Source organism: Lynx canadensis, chromosome B4, assembly GCF_007474595.2.
Source record: "Lynx canadensis isolate LIC74 chromosome B4, mLynCan4.pri.v2, whole genome shotgun sequence".
NCBI lineage: Eukaryota > Metazoa > Chordata > Mammalia > Carnivora > Felidae > Lynx > Lynx canadensis.
In genome coordinates, this window is record NC_044309.1 from 42,187,901 (window position 1) to 42,195,773 (window position 7,873).

Sequence of the window (7,873 nt, forward strand, 5' to 3'; positions counted from 1 at the left end):
ACATAGAGTATCATGTCGTCTACGAAGAGTGAAAGTTTGATTTGTTCCTTGCTGATTTGTATGCGTTTTATTTTGTTTCATTGTCTGATTGCTGAGGCTAGGACTTCCAGTACTATGTTGAACAACCGTGGTGAGAGTGAACATCCCTGTAGTGTTTCTTACCTTAGGGGGAAAGCTCCCAGTGTTTCCCCATTGAGGATGATATTAGCTGTGGGTCTTTCATATGTGGCCTTTATGATGTTGAGCTATGTTCATTCTATCCCTACTCTCTTGAGGATTTTTACCAAGAAGGGATGCTATATTTTGACAAATGCTTTTTCTGCATGTATTGAGAGGATGATGTGGTGCTTATCCTTTCTTTTATTAATGTAGTGCATCACATTGATTGATTTGCAAATACTGAACCACCCCTGCAGCTCAGGAATAAATCCCACTTGACCGTGGTTAATAATTCTTGTTGGATTTGACTTGCTAGTATCTTGTGGAAAATTTTTGCATCCGTGTTCAACAGGGAAATTGGTCTGTAATTCTCCTTTTTAGTGGAGTCTTTGCCTGGTTTTGGAATCAAGGTAATGCTGGTCTCATAAGGTGAATTTGGAAGTTTTCCTTCTATTTTTTTTTCTTTGAAAATAAAACAAGAGAAAAACAGAGGGAGGCAAGCCATAAGAGACTTTTAAATGCAGAGAACAAACTGAGGGTTGCTGGATGGGGGCAGGTGGGGGGGGGGGAATGGGCTAAATGTGTGATGGGCATGAAGGAGGGCAGTTGTTGGGATGAGCACTAGGTATTATATGCAAGTGATGATCACTAAAGACTACTCCTGAAACCAAACCAAAACAAAACAAACCTTTTTGGATGAAGGCAGTATGCCTAAACACATAAGCAATAAGATACTTAATATTTTTATGAAATTGTGATCAATTTTACCATTGTGTTTACACTTAAAAGATCTTTATATACAGGGGCGCCTGGGTGGCTCAGTCGGTTGGGCGTCCGGCTTTGGGTCAGGTCATGATCTCACGGTTTGTGGGTTCAAATCCCGCGTCGGGTTCTGTGCTGATAGCTCAGAGCCTGGAGCCTGTTTCAGATTCTGTGTCTCCCTCTCTCTCTGCTCCTTCCCCACTCGTGCTCTGTCTCTCATTCCCTCAAAAATAAATAAACATTAAAAAACATTTAAAAAAATCTTTATATACATTCTCCAAGTTTTTAAACCTAGGGTGCTAACTTGACAATTAAGTTTGGTTAGTATAAATTGTCAGTTAAAGCTCTAGGATGTGTTTGGTAGAAAATGGTGTTTTAAAGTATTAGGATAATTAATGAAATTCTATAACTTTCTACATCTGCAGTCCATGCTATACTACAGAGAAACAGCCTTTATGATATATATATATATGTGTGTATATATATGTATACACTATACATATATACACACTATATATACACACTATATATATACACACTACATATATACATTTTATATATACATTATATCATATATATATAGTGTGTACATATATATAGTATATATATATATAGTATACTCTTACAAAATGTCAAATGGAAGGAATGTGCAAAGTTCTCTTCTTATTGCACTAAACTTTAATATAATTTTATATTTTAATATGTCAGTTTAAATACGGTTATTACAAATTTTTTAAAAAAGGTCAATCCTGCCACTTGTGACCACATTGATAAGCCTAGAAGACATTATACTATGTGACTTAAGCCAATTGCAGAAGGACAAATACTGCATGATTCAACTTATCCGAGGTATCTAAAATAGTCAAACTCATCGAAGCAAAGAATACAATAGTGGTGGCCAGGGGCTACGGAGTAAAAGAAATGGGGAATTGTTGTTTGATGGGTGTCAAGTTTTAGTTATACTACATAAATAAATTCTGGACATCTGCTGTACAAGAAATACAGTATAGCTAACTATACAGTCCTGTACACGCCAAAATTTGTCAAGAGGGCAGACCTATGTTAAATGTGCTTCACACACACACACACACACACACACACACAGGAACTTGGGAGGTGTGGGGCATGTCTATTGATTGTGGTAATGGCATCATGCGTGTTTGCATATGCCCAGACTCATCAAATTGTACACATTAAATATATGCAATTCTTTGCATATCAATTTATACCTCAAGAAAGATGTTAAAACTTTTTAAATAAAAATTAAAAACAATAACCTATGGTGGAAAGAACATCTGGCCACCTATTAGTCTAGATTCCAGTTCTATTTAGAACACAAGCGAATCATGTTTTTAGGTAAATTACTTGTTCTTTCTGTTTATTTACTTGTAAAATGATGGGATTGAAGCAGATTAGCAAAAAATATGTATTATTTATCTAAAATTCTAATTTTTTGAGTAGTTGGCATTCAGATTTGTAAGAGTTGGAAAAGGCAAGAAACTATCAGCAAAACTGTATGCGTTCTCATTACTTACCAGATAATTTCTTTTAAAGTATCTGGACCTGCATTATTTAAGCAGTAAAAAATATACATTAGAAATATCTGGGCTGAGTTAACACTTAAAATAAAATCCTTGGATCTTGAATCATTATAAATTAGGTAAGATCAGAATCTAAGTTCATATTCATTGGACTAACCATTTGGAAGGGTGTAGTGTCCTCTCAACAAGTGGAAAATCAGGCTAATCTTCAAGTGATCAATGACATAGACAAGCATCATAAATCTGTGACATCCCAGCTCTTACATTCCTGATAAAAATCGCCTTTAGAAAACTTTCTGCCTCAATCAACATGTCAGAGGAAATTACATTCAACATTTAATCATTTCTTTGGGTCTTTTTTAAAATTTTTTTTTTTCTTTCAACGTTTTTATTTATTTTTTGGGACAGACAGAGACAGAGCATGAACGGGGGAGGGGCAGAGAGAGAGGGAGACACAGAATCGGAAACAGGCTCCAGGCTCCGAGCCATCAGCCCAGAGCCTGACGCGGGGCTCGAACTCACAGACCGTGAGATCGTGACCTGGCTGAAGTCGGACGCTTAACCGACTGCACCACCCAGGAGCCCCTTCTTTGGGTCTTAAAGACCTCTCTAAGGTGCAATGGCAGAAAATACAAAAGGAAGTCCTTGTTAATTTCTCACAAGGCCACATGAAGTTATGGAGGCAGAATTAGGCAGGGAGGACAGATCTGATTCAGCTACAACAAATGTATCTTAACTGCAGTGATCAATCAGAAGCACTAGGGGATCTCTAGCAAAGAATGGGCACGATATGGTTGAGGGTATGAGGCAAAGCATCAGGTAAGAAGGAGCAGAAAAATGACAGGAGGCAGGCGTTGCTGTAACAAAGTTTAACAACTTCGTAATTGTACTGAGCACATCTCCCATTGCCATGTGGAAATCTGATGCCAAAGATAGCATCTTCTAAAGGGTTCTTGTTTTCATTGTTCTGATGAGAAGCTGGAGTCCATTCATTAGCACTGCTCTCTGTTCTCTTTCACTCTCAACCAGAAATTATGGTCCTTGGTCCTTGAGAAATTAATGGCCTCTGGTCCCACACCTACCTCCAATTAGTACCAAGGCAATAGGTGAAAAATATGTTTGGAATCGTGCAAACCTCCAGGGGCAGGTTAATGTCCTCATTAAGCCTGAGACTTCAGAAGAGTTCTGAGCTGTGAAACTGTACCCTCTGTTGAATTATCAACAAAACCAAGGCCCCTGGCACTTTGGGTTATTGCCTGGCCCAAGAGGCTGAATAAATTAGGAAAGTTAAAAAGAAGAAAAAGTAACTCTGATAAGTTACCGTAAACAAGAAAGCTTTGCAGGCTCACTAATGTAACAAACTGAGCTCAATTAAGAGCAGTAAAAATAAAAATCAAACTACAGATTTCCCAGAACATTTTATTCTAAAAGTCTTCAAGATAGGCTTTTTAAAAAGATACCTTTAGACTTTTTTTTTTTTTATAAATTGCAAAAACAGAACAGAGTCCCTGTATACCCTTTACCCAACTTCTGTTTATGTTAATATCTTACAGAACCATCAGATATTTATCAAAAGAAATGATGGTACATCCTAATATTGGTCTAATACTATTAACTAAATTCAAAGCTTGTTCGAATTTCACCCGTTTTTCCACTGTTTCTCTGCCCAAGGATCCAATCCAGGATTGCGCACTGGATTTCGTTTTGTCCTCTCTCCTTACTTTCTTCCAACCTGGAACGATTCCTCAGTTCTTCTTTGTCTTTATGACTCTGACATTTTTTGAAGGGTGCCCATCAGTTAAGGGTGGGCTTCTCCGGTGATTTCTCACTATGAGATCGAGGCTATGCACGGTTAGGAGGGATGCTGCAGAGGTAATGTACTTCTCAGTGCACCATATCAAGGAGAACTTAACGCTGATGTCTATCACTGGTGGTATTAATGTTCCTCGCTCAGCTAGGGTCATGGCAAGCTTTTCATCATCATTTTCATAAGTGAAGAAAGAGACCTTTAATGAGAAAACCAAGTGAGATTACATAGCCTAAATGCAGGGTCTGGCTCCAAGGTTCATGGACTTTCCAAAATTCACCATGTTCTTCCTCTTTAGTGGGAACGATATTGAAAATTCCCTTTAGGGCTTATAAGCCAAGGAATACAGGCAGCTTCCAGAAGCTGCAAAAGGCAAAGAGTGAATTCTCTCTTAGAGCCTCCAGAAGGAATGCAGTTCCCCCCTGCATCTTGTATGTTCCTAGTCATTCCTAGTACCTCATCCTCGTGCCTAGCAAAGACCCTGGTTAGAGCCTATAATTATCTGTGAACGAATAAAGAAATTGTATACCCCCCCCAAAAAAAGAAAATTCCCTTTATTTTTTTAACTTTTCCTCTAAGATCCCTAGATGAGTAAAACTGACTAAAACTGTTGCCCATTATGTGTTACTATGTGCTTTCCGAGCTCTAGAAAAAGTGAAAATATGATTCAAATAAAAACGTTCGAAAATTAAAGTTTGTGGTCTCTCGATGAAAGGGGGTATTAAACATTAGAGTTTTGTACTTTCTTCTGAGCCAGTTTTATGTTTTCTGATGATCCAAGGCCAACATAATTTTGTATATTGGCCAGCAAAAACAAACAAGCAAAAACAATGCTGTGAATGTGGATATTAATATTTTCATCTCGGAGATTTGGACATAGGCTGAGAAACAAAATTAAACAGTTTTGAAGGAAATTTTCTTCAGAAAATCAGTACTAATAATTTTATAACAATGATTATGTTCAGCCCCCAAACTGGAAAAATAAGAATAGATTTCCTTACTTTACCTCACTCTCATGTCTTCCCACATCAGTTATTTACCTGAAATAAACATTGTACCTACTCTTAGAAATGTATCACATAGGGGTGCCTGGGTGGCTCAGTCAGTTAAGCGCCCAACTTCAGCTCGGAAACGTGATATCACGGTTCGTGAGTTCGAGCCCCGCATCGGGCTCTGTGCTGACAGCTCAGAGCCTGGAGCCTGCTTCGGATTCTGTGTCTTCCTCTCTCTTCCCCTCCCCCTGCTTGCTCGCTCTCTCTCTCTCTCTCTCTCTCTCAAAAATAAATAAACATTAAAAAAAAAGAAATGTATCACATAGAATTGGGGCACCTGGGTGACTCAGGTCATGATCTCATGGTTCATGAGTTCGAGTCCTGCTTGAGGCTCCGTGCTGTCAGCTTGGTATTCTCTCTCTCTCCCTGTATCTTTGCCCCTCCCCTGCTCATGCACTCTGTTCCTCAAAAATAAATAAATAAACTTAAAAAAAGAGAAATGTATCGCATAGAATAGACCTGAGATTCAATTGGAAAGAATTCTACTCGGTGGAATTAAACCGTTATGCAACAAATTAACAGAACACATTACACAGTAAAAATAAAATTTTTTTCAAGTAATTTGTATCTGTTTTCCTTTTTCCAGAGCCAGAATATATTTCCTGCATATGAATTCATATGTGAAGCCACCATGCATACACCAGCTCACACTGAGTTTCAAATTGCTCCCGGGTTTTTCTCTCATTTGGACTCACCGAGTTACATGCTTCGTTATGGGGAAAAAAGACGGGCTCATCTCTCTTCAGCGTGTCCTGATGGAGAGAACTTGAAACTACAAAGGATATGGAAGAGAGTGTAGCCAGTTCATTCGTTAAGCCACAAATATTTTGCAAGTTAATACGTGATCATGAGCACTGAGGCCAGACTGCCTGGGTTCAAACCCTGGCTTTAGTGGTGCGGTCTTACCTAAATTAGTTAGTCTTTCTAAGTCACGGCTTCCTCATTTGTAAAATGGGGATAACAACTGTACGGATCTCATCTGTAAGACAGGGAGAACAGTAATCCCCTCAAGTGCTGTAATGTGGAGCAAACGAAATATCCGTAAAACACGCATATAGTTGGTGTAGAGCAGTAACACGCAGAGTAACTGTGAGTCCTACTTTGCCCAGGACATTCTTGATTATTCCTATTGTCTTGGCATAATTATTAATAGGGCCTTCCATTTGATCTAAAAAGCGTCACGGTTCGGAATATGAATTACATAGTCATCCTAGTTACAAAGCACATAGTAAGTACCGTATAACCATCAGTTATTATCAAAACCTTGTGCTGAGCATCAGCAGTGAGCATTGACAACAATGAAACGATAATCTCTGCCTTCATGAAGCTTTTATTCTAGTTGGGAGAGATCACTAACCATCAACATCAGTCAGTAAAATGGTGATAAATATTATGACGTTGAATAGCAACTCAGTTCCTGGAAACTGCCAGTTAGCTTATCTTCCCAAATCTATTCCAAATCAGTGGGATTTTTAAACTTGTCTGAAGAGAGAAATATTAACTCAAAATGGGCTAAAGATAGGCATACCTGGGTGGCTCAGTTGGTTAAGTGTCCAACTTCAGCTCAGGTCGTGATCTCCAGGTCGTGAGTTCGAGCCCCGCATTGGGCTCTGTGCTGACAGCTCAGAGCCTGGAGCCCGCTTCTGATTCTGTGTCTCCCTCTGTCTCTGCCCCTCCCCTGCTTGCTCTCTCTCTCTCTCTCTCTCAAAAATAAATATTTAAAAAAATGGGCTAAAGACTTAAATGTGAGATATGAAACCGAAAGAAAGAAAGAAAGAAAGAAAGAAAAGAAAAGAAAAAGAAAATGAGAAGCCCAGAAACCATAAAACTCCTATAAGAAAACATGGGAGAAAAACTGCTTGACATGTGTCTTGGCAATTATTTTTTGGAAAATGACACCTAGCATGCAAGTTACAAAATAAAAAATGGACTACATCAAAGTAAAAAGCTTCTGCACAGCAAAAAGAAATGCTGAAAATGAAAAGACAACCTAAGGAATGGGAAAACATATTTGCAAATAATATACCTGATAAAGAAGTTAATATCCAAAGTATATAAAGAACAATTACAACTCAAGTAAAAATAAATAATCCCATTTAAAATGGGCAAAGGACCTGAATAGACATTCTTCCAAAAATGATACATGAGTGGCCAACAGGAACATGAAAAAGTGCTCCACGTTGCTCCTCACCAGGGAAATGCAAATCCAAAGCCCAGTATCACCTCATGTCTACCCAAATGGCTGTCATTAAAAAGACAAGAGATAACAAATGCTAGTGGGGTTGTGGAGAAAAGGGAGTCTTTGTGCACTGTTGATGGGAATGTAAATCAGTGCAGCCAATTTACCATGGCAACAGTATGGAGGTTCTTGGAAAAATTAGAAATAAAACGACCCTATGATCCAGCAATTCCACATCTAGACATTTATCTGAAGAAAATGAAAACATTAACTTGAAAAGATATCTGTACCCCCCACGTTTACTACAGGGTGATTTACAATAGCCAAGACATGGAAACAACCTACGTGTCCATCGAGGGATAAATAGGTAAAT

General features: G+C 38.5%; 1 long non-coding RNA gene across 1 annotated transcript; it reads right to left on the reverse strand.

Annotated features, from left to right (window-relative positions):
* Positions 1–3,900: 3,900 nt before the first annotated feature.
* On the reverse strand, positions 3,901–6,835 carry LOC115518213. Its single transcript, XR_004343856.1, has 3 exons — positions 6,228–6,835; positions 6,017–6,093; positions 3,901–4,632 (listed from the first exon to the last, which is right to left on the reverse strand). It is a non-coding gene; the product is annotated as an uncharacterized LOC115518213 (long non-coding RNA).
* Positions 6,836–7,873: the final 1,038 nt, after the last annotated feature.